The sequence below is a fragment of the Elephantulus edwardii genome, unplaced genomic scaffold (assembly GCF_000299155.1).
Source record: "Elephantulus edwardii isolate Elephantulus edwardi_28Jun2011 unplaced genomic scaffold, EleEdw1.0 scaffold00349, whole genome shotgun sequence".
Lineage (NCBI taxonomy): Eukaryota > Metazoa > Chordata > Mammalia > Macroscelidea > Macroscelididae > Elephantulus > Elephantulus edwardii.
Genome location: NW_006400099.1, coordinates 121,112 through 130,415, shown reverse-complemented (window position 1 = coordinate 130,415; position 9,304 = coordinate 121,112). Strand labels below are relative to the sequence as shown.

Below are 9,304 nucleotides of genomic sequence, written 5' to 3'. Positions count from 1 at the left end.
AGAGGGACATCATGCTTGGGAGGGTGGAGGGACAGCGCAGGAAGGGAAGACCCTCTATGAGATGGACTGATTCGGTGACTGAAGTAATCGGGATGGGTGTGTCAGAGGCAGTGCGGTTGGCGCAGGATAGAGCAGGGTTTAGGGCTCTTGTGCATAGGGTCGCTATGAGTCGCAAATGACTCGACGGCACATAACAACAACAACAACAACCAGGTTCATAGGGTTTCCGGAGGCAAGCTATTATGGAAGTGGATGCCACTCCTCCTTCCGCGCTTGTTTTGATCGGGGAGCTCCACCCCACTCTCTGTCCGCACTGGGTAGCCAACCATTAATGCATTTGACACATCCGTGTCACTGTGTTCAGCCTCACAGCAACCATAAGTGACCGCGGGACGGCACCTTGTACACCAGGGCTATACAACTACTATAATAGTGTTGTTTATTTCCTTTTTCAGTTTTGTTAATATTTCTTTCATATATTTTATAGATCTCTCATTTGGTGCATAGATATTTATTACTGTTATGCCCTCTTGTTCTACTGACCCTTTAAGCATTATGTAGTGATCTTCATTGTCCTTTGTGATGGATTTTACATCAAAATCTATTTTATCAGAAATTAATATCACCACTCCTGCTTTTTTGTGGCTGCCATTTGCTTGATATTTTTTTACCCACCATTTTTTAATCTTTCTTTATCTTTCTTTTCAGGTGTTTCTCTTGTAGACAGCATATTGACGAATTTTGGTCTTTTTATCCTATCTGCTACTGGTTTTCTCTTAAGTGGTTTATTTAAGCCATTCACATTCAGTGTGATTCTTGGGAGGCAAGATTTTATTACTATCATTTTGTTGAGTTCCTTTTGGTGTTGTTGCTAGTTACTTTGGTCCATCCTGCTTTCTGTGGCACCTCTGTAAGAAGGATGTCACCCAATATTTCTTGCAATGCTGTTCTTGTTTTTACAAACTTCTACTTAGCAAAACCTCTGGGAAACAGCCAAACCAGTACTCAGAAGGCAATTTCTAGCAGTAAGAAAATACATCAAAAGGCAGGAAATAAAATTACCATTGACTCTCTAAAAAAAATTCTCCAACAAATTTAGAAAGAACAGCAAGAAAACCTGACACCCTCTAAAAAAAAACTGAAATTATAAGAATTAGAGCAGATGCAACAATGAATGAATGGTAATCCAAAATCTCTGTAAATTTTCATTACAAGTAATAATAATAAAAAAATAAATTAATGGATAAGAAAATTGTAAAAAAAGGAATTACAGCAGAAATAAATGAATCAGAAAACAGAAAAATAATTGAAACCATCAACAAAACAAGAGTTGGTTCTTCAAAAAGGTCAATAAAATCGGCAAACCTCTAGCAAAACTAACAAAGACAAAAATAATCCTCAAAAGAGATGAAACAGGCAACATCATAACAGAAATAAGAAGGCTAACATTACAAAACTATGAACAACTATGGTGTTGTTGTTAAGTGCCGTCAAGTCGCAGTCAACTCATAGCAACCCTATGAAGGAGAGTCTGCAACGCTTGGGTGTCTTTCATCCTCTCTCCAGGTTCATAGGGATTCTGAAGGCAAGCTATTATGGAAGTGGATGCCACTCCTGCTTCCAAGCTTGTTTTGATCTGGGAGCTCAACCCCACTCTCTGTCCACACTGGGTAACCAACCATTAACGCATTTGACACCTCAGCATCACAGTGTTCAGCCTCAGAGCAAGCACAAGTTACCGCTGTACAGCAACCTGTACACCAGGACTATACGACCTAGAGGAATGTCTGAACAAAAACAATGAATGAGTGGCCCGAGGGCTCTTCAGAGTCTTACCATCCCGGCATGCCCAAATGCTGGCACACTCCTTGCCCCAGACCCCCAGTTCATCTGGCAAGTCTGCTCTGCCAACCCCCACGTGGGCAAAAAGAACACCACAAGTGCCCAGAGCCTTCATACCTGTCACTCCTCAAGAAGCTGAGGCCTGACACAGTTGACACTAAATCTCCCATGAAAAACTATACTCAAACAAATATGAAAACCAAGAGGAACTAGTCAAATACTTACAAATTCACAAACTACCTAAACTAACACCAACCGAAATTGAAAACATAAACAGACCCATAACAAAAAAATAAATGAATTGAAAAAGTAATAAAACAACTTCCAGGGGAAAAAAGCGCCCTGGACCAGATGGTTTTCCAAGTGAAATTTATCAAACATTCAGAGAAGAACTGTCAAACGATTTCACAAAATAGAAAAAGATGGATTTCTCCCAGACTCATTCTATGAAGCAAACATATCCGTGATGCAAAAGCCAAGTAAAAACACGACCAAAATAGAAAACTATAGGCCAATATCTCTCATGAACATAGATGTAAACATCTGGAATAAAATCCTGGCCAATGGAGTCCAATGACACATCAAAAAAATAATTCAACATGACCAAATGGGATTCATAACGGGTATGCAAGGATGGTTCAACATACAAAAAGCAATCAATAAAATCCATCAAAGTAACAAATAAAATTTAAAAAAACCAAGAAACACACCATCCTATCAATTGATGTAGAAAAGGCCTTTGACAAAATCCAAAACCCTTTCCTAATGAAAAGATTCAACAAAATAGGATTAGAGGGGAATTTCTTCAACGTAGTAAAAAAGTACATAGGCAAACCAAAGAGTCAACATTGTTCTCAATGGAGAGAGATTAAAGGCATTCCCTTTGAGAACAGGAACTAGGCATGGATGCCACCTACCACTTCTGCTATTCAATATTGTGTTGGACGTCTTAGTGACAGCAGTAAGAGAAGGAAATAAGAGGTATCCAAATTGGCAAAGAGGAGGTAAAATTATTTCTCTATGCAGATGATGTGAGAGTATACTTAGAAAACCCTGAAGACTCAGCAAGAAAACTACTGCACATAGTTGACCAATACAGCAAAGTGGCAGGATACAAGATCAACATACAAAAGTCAACTGGATTTCTCTAATGTAAGAAAGAGAATACAGAGCTGGAGCTAAGAAAAACAATACCTTTCACAACAGCTAATCACAAGATTAAATACTTCAGAATAAATCTAACCAGAAGCACAAAGGATCTTTTCAAAGAAAATTACAAAACATTACTCCAAAAACACCAAAAAGAGACCTGGAGAAATAGAAGACTATAACTTGCTCATGGATAGGAAGACTCAATATTGTGAAAATGGCTCTACTACCAAAGGCAATTTACACGTTAAATGCAATCTCAATACAAATACCAATTCCATAAAAAAGGCAATCTCCAATTTCCTTTGGAATGGAAAAGGCCCTGAATAAACAAAGCAATCCTTAAAAAGAAAAACAATCACTTTCTGATTCAAATCCTACTACACTGCCGTGATGGTCAAGACAGCGTGGTACTAGTACAATGACAGACACATAGATCCATGGAATAGAATTGAGAACCTGGCAATCAGCCCATATAACTATGGTCGACTGATTTTATATGAGGAGACGATATCAGTTAAGTGGGGAAACGACAGCCTTTTTAACAAATGGTGCTCGCAAAATTGGAGAACTATCTGCAGAAAACTCAAGCAAGATCCACACCTCACCCCATACATGAAAAACAAGTCAAAGTGGATCAAGGACCTAGGACCAAAACCAAGGACTATAAACTTCATTAAAGAAAAGCTTGAAAGAACTCTAGAAGCCCTAATCCACAACATCATAAACAGTCTTGCAAGCATCTTGAAAATCCTACAATCAGGAGAGGATAAAATAGATGAATGGGACCTTCTTAGAATCAAATCCCTATGCAAATCCAAAAACTTCTCCAACAGGGTAAAAAGGGAAGCCACAGACTGGGGAAAATATTTGGTGATGACATGTCCGATAAGAGACATATACCTAGAATTTATAAAACACTCAAGAACCACAACAAGATGAAAGAAAACAACCCAACTGAAAAATAGGCACAGAATATGAACGTACACTTCACCAAAGAAGACATTCCAATGGCAAACAAACACATAAAGAAATGTTCAAAATCCCTAGCTCTAAGAGAGATGCAAATCAAAACAGCTATGAGATATCATCTCATCCCAGTAAGAATAGCAAAATTTAACAGAACAGTAAACAACAAATGCTGACGTGGTTGCAGAGAAACTGCTGAAGGGAGTGTAAACTGGTGCAACCACTATGGAAGGCAGTATGGCACTGTTTCAAAAAGTTGCAAACAGAAATTCCATTTGACCCAGCAATTCCACTACTGGTAATATATCCTAAAGAAACCAGAACTGTCACCCCAGTAGATATATGCTCACCTATGTTTATTGCTGCTTTGTTCACAATAGCAAAGAATTGGAAACAACCCAAGTGCCCATCAACAAAAGAAAGGATAGAGAAGCTGTGGTATATTTACACAATGGAATACTGTACTGCATTGAAAAACAAGAAATTAATGAACTATTATACAAAATGGGTGACCCTGGAGGACATTATGCTGAGCGAAACATCTCAGTCACAAAAGGACAAATACTGAAGTGCCACTGTTGTAAAGTGGGACTAACATTAAGTTGGGGGGCTGGAATCTAAGAGGGGATAAATAATGGATTCTGCATTGAAACAGATGAGGAAGAGAACTGTTTAGGAGGGAATACCAGAAGAATGTCTATCTGTGTTTCATTGATTATGCAAAGGCGTTTGACTGTGTGGATCATAACAAACTATGGCTGACTCTGAGAAGAATGCGAATCCCGGAACATTTAATTGTGCTAATGTGAAACCTATACTTGGACCAGGAGGCAGTGGTCAGAATAGAGCAAGGAAACACTGCATGGTTCAAACTTGGGAAGTGCGTACGCCAGGGATGCATCCTATCTCCATATCTTTTCAACCTATATGCAGAACAGATTATCCGGGAGGCTGAGCTCTCTGAGGAGAAATGTGGGGTCAAGATTGGTGGACGATTTATCAATAATCTGTGTTATGCAGAGACACAACCCTGCTTGCTGAAACTGAGGAGGACCTCATGCACTTTCTGCAGAGGGTCAAGGACTGTAGCCTTCAGTATGGACTAAAGCTCAATGTCAAGAAGACAAAAATTCTCACTACTAGACCAATTGGTCAAATCAGGATGGGTGGCAAAGAGATTGAGATTGTTCACAGCTTTAGTTTGTGAACTAAACGGTTTGTGAACACGGTCAAAACTCTTGGCACCAGCATCCAGGAAATGAAAAAACGTATTGAGATGGGAAAGTCTGCTGTTAAGGACCTCTCTGAAGTACTCAAGAGCAACGGTGTCTCTCTGGAGACTAAGATGCACCTGATATGGTCTTTGCAATCACTTGTTATGCACCAGAGAGTTGGACAATGACTAGGGAGGATAGAAGGAGAATTGATGCCTTTGAGCTGTGGTGCTGGAGAAGAGTATTGAATGTACCATGGACTGCCAAGAAAACAAACAGATTCATCCTGGAGAGGGTTAAACCAGGCTACTCCTTGGACGCAAGGATTCTGAGGCTTCGTCTGACATACTTTGGACATGTTGTAAGGAGAGACAGGTCCTTGGAGAGGGACATCATGCTTGGGAGGGTGGAAGGACAGCGCAGCAGGGGAAGATCCTCTATGAGGTGGAGTGATTCAGTGACTGGGGTAATCAAGATGGGTGTGTCAGAGGCAGTGCGATTGGCACAGTATAGAGCAGGGTTTAGGGCTGTTGTACATAGGGTAGCTATGAGTCGCAAACCACTTGACGGCACATAACAAAAACAACAACAGCAACATTGTTGTCATGACAAGAGTCCAGAATCAAAACTGCATAGTGGAGTGGACTGGGGGGGAGGGGGAGAGAATTGTAAAATAATGAATAATTTATTATTATTTTTTTTTTTACTTTTGAAAGAGAAAAACGAAGTGGGGGGGAGGTGTGGGCAGGGAGGAAAGTGTGCAACAATGAATGAATGGAAATCCAATGTCTCTGTAAACTTTCATTAAAATAAATAAAAATTAAAATAAAAAAATGAAAATTCTAGAGATAGTGTCTGCTAAAGAGGAAATATATGGGATTTTATTTAACTCTTATAGGAAAAATAAAATATTGTTGAGACACATTAAAGTAGATTTTATTAAAAGAAAAGATAAATCAAGGCTCATCAACAACTTATGTTATGCAGATGAAACGATCTTGCAATATGGATTACAACTCAACAACAAGAGAGCAAAAATCCTCATAACTTGGTCAATAGATCATGACAGACAAAATGATTGAATTGTCAGTTATTTAATTTTACTCATATTTGTAATAAACATCCATGGTAACAGAAGTAAAAAAATCAAAAGATGTGCCACATTGGGAATTCCTGCTTGCAAAGGGCTTTTTCAATTTGTAAAGAACAAGAATGTCAATTTAAAAACTAAGACACAGGCCGCTATAAGAGCGCCCCGGGCGGACGCTCGGCCCCGCCGTGCCTCCCCGCCGGCCGGACTCGTCCCGCTGCTCCGGACGTGCGGCTGCGGCGGCCCCGCTGCAGGACAGGGACATGACAGATCAGGCCTTTGTGACACTGACCACAAACGATGCCTACGCCAAAGGAGCCCTGGTCCTGGGCTTGTCTCTGAAACAGCGCAGGACCACCCGGAGGCTAGCTGTAGTCATCACCCCGCAGGTCTCAGACTCGATGAGAAAAGCTTTAGAGATAGTCTTTGATGAGGTCATCAGTGTAGATGTCCTGGACAGCGGCGATTCTGCTCATCTCACCTTAATGAAGAGGCCTGAATTGGGTGTCACGTTAACAAAACTGCACTGCTGGGCACTCACTCAGTATTCCAAGTGTGTGTTTATGGATGCAGATACTCTGGTCCTAGCCAATATTGATGAACTTTTTGAGAGAAGAATTTTCAGCAGCGCCAGACCCAGGGTGGCCTGACTGCTTCAACTCTGGGGTCTTTGTTTATCGACCTTCAGTTGAAACATATAATCAGCTATTACACAGTGCTTCTGAGAAGGGGAGTTTTGATGGTGGGGACCAGGGTTTACTGAACACATTTTTTAGCAGCTGGGCCACAGCAGATATCAGAAAACACCTGCCGTTTATTTATAACCTAAGCAGCATTTCTATATACTCCTACCTCCCAGCATTTAAAGCGTTCGGTAAAAATGCCAAAGTTGGGCATTTCTTGGGACGAATCAAACCGTGGAATTACGCTTATGATCCCAAAACAAGGAGTGTGAAAGGTGACGCCCATGACCCTTCCATGATTCATCCAGAGTTTCTCAACATGTGGTGGGAGGTCTTCACCACCAATGTTTTACCTCTGCTTCAACAATTTGGCCTTGTTAAAGACAGCTTCTCCTACATGAATGTGGAAGAGGTCTCGGGAGCCGTCTCTCACCTGTCCCTGGGGGACATCCCACCCGCAGTACAGCCGTTTGTATCCTCAGAAGAGCGGAAGGAGCGGTGGGAACAGGGCCAGGCTGATTACATGGGCGCCAATTCCTTTGACAACATCAAGAGGAAACTCGACACGTACCTCCAGTAGAAACACTGCCATTTCCCTGTGAACCCGTGTACTTCACAGGCTCTTGTTTCTGATAACTTAGCATCTAGAACTGGGCTGAGGACTGTTACAGCTGCTAGGAGCTTTCACTCCAAGTTTTACACTGAGTTTTTACAGGAAAGCAGATGAGAACTGAGCAAAAGTTGTCAAAGCACGTCTGTTATGTGGACAGTGTCCTGCTGCTTTTTAACTGAGGCGTATTTGTAATGTTTCAGAAGTTCTCAGTTAATGCTTATCACCAATATACGTGGTAGAGAGAGCTCACCCTTAAGCTATTAAGATGGCCTTTTATCACTCCTTCAAACGTGCAGAGATAGGCTGCAAATCAGTGTCCCTTCAAAACGAGGACATGGCATCTGCCCCTTGCTTGCTCATGTACCCTTCACTAGACCTGCATTGTATAATTGCCAGAGGCTGCCAGGGATTGTAATTCTGCTTCCAGATAAAGGTGGCCTGTAACAGCAGAGTGATTCATAAACATACCCGCAAATGAGGTTAACTAATTTTATTTCTAGTCTTAGTGTCTGAATTGTGCACCAGTTTTCTGTGAACAGCAAGGCAGCATACTGAAATGCTTTTGTTCAGTTCTGTGTCATAGCAGTGTGTTCTCTGAACGGTTAGCCAAAGTGGAACCCTACATGGAAAATAAAAGACTTAATTGCAAAAAAAACCCAAAAACCCAAAACACTAAGACACAGCTGACTCAAGCCATGGTATTTTCTGTTGTTGCATGTGCATGTCATGAATAAGGAAGACCAAAGAAGAATCAATACCTTAGATTGGTGGTGGTGTAAGAATGCTGACCATGACATGGACTTCCAAAAGATCTCCCAAATATGTCTTGGTGGAAGTGCAACTACGGTGCTCCTTAGAGGCAAAAATGGTGACAATTCATCTGACATACTTTGAGCACGTTGTCAGGAGGAGATGTCCTCCTTAGAAGATGTCCTCTTTTATAAGGAGATGTCCTTAGGGAAAAAGGCATCATGCTTGGGAAGACAGAGGGCTGGCAAAGGAGAGGAAGACCTTGAATGAGATAGGTCAACACAGTGACTTCAACAATGGCTTTGAGCATGGTGGAGATTGTGAGGATGGTACAGGATAGGGCAAAGTTCTGAACTGTTGTTCATAGAGACACTGTGAGTCATAGTAGATTCGACAGCAGCTAACAATAACAACATGCACCAAATATTCAACCTTGAAAATATCCTAGGAGAATATGATATGATTAGATAGGTAATAAACACTGCATTGGAATAGGTGAAGGAAAGAACTTTTTAAAAGGAATATATGATTAGGTATTTTACATTTGGCAACAGCCCAGAATAAGAGGTACATTTCAAAGAGGACTGGGGGAAAGGAGGTAATTGTGCAACAATGAATGAATATTTTTTAAAAAAGTGAACTGAGGAAGGAGGAAGGGAGGGAAAGGGGGAGAAATGTGGAACAATGAATGAATAAAAATCTAACTTTCCTGTAAACTTTCATTAAAATCACAATTTAAATAAAAAATTTTTATTTCTTTAAAAAACAGCTGCGCAATCTCCTCCCATGTGATTTGCTGCCTCTGAAAAATTGCTGGAGAGTCAGCTATGGGTTGGTTCCAACTCAACAGCAAACAACAGCAACAATTAAAATCCCAACAAAACTTTTAGTTGAACTTTTTATGTCATACTGATGATTTAAATGGAATTGAAGAACAAGGTATAATTGACATGTAACATAAATCATAATTTACTACAGTGCCGCAGTGGTGAAG

At 40.7% G+C, this 9,304-nt stretch overlaps 1 pseudogene; it reads left to right on the top strand.

The window, feature by feature from the left end:
- Positions 1-6,527: 6,527 nt before the first annotated feature.
- On the top strand, positions 6,528-7,527 carry LOC102858062 (annotated as a pseudogene).
- The last annotated feature ends 1,777 nt before the right edge of the window (positions 7,528-9,304 follow it).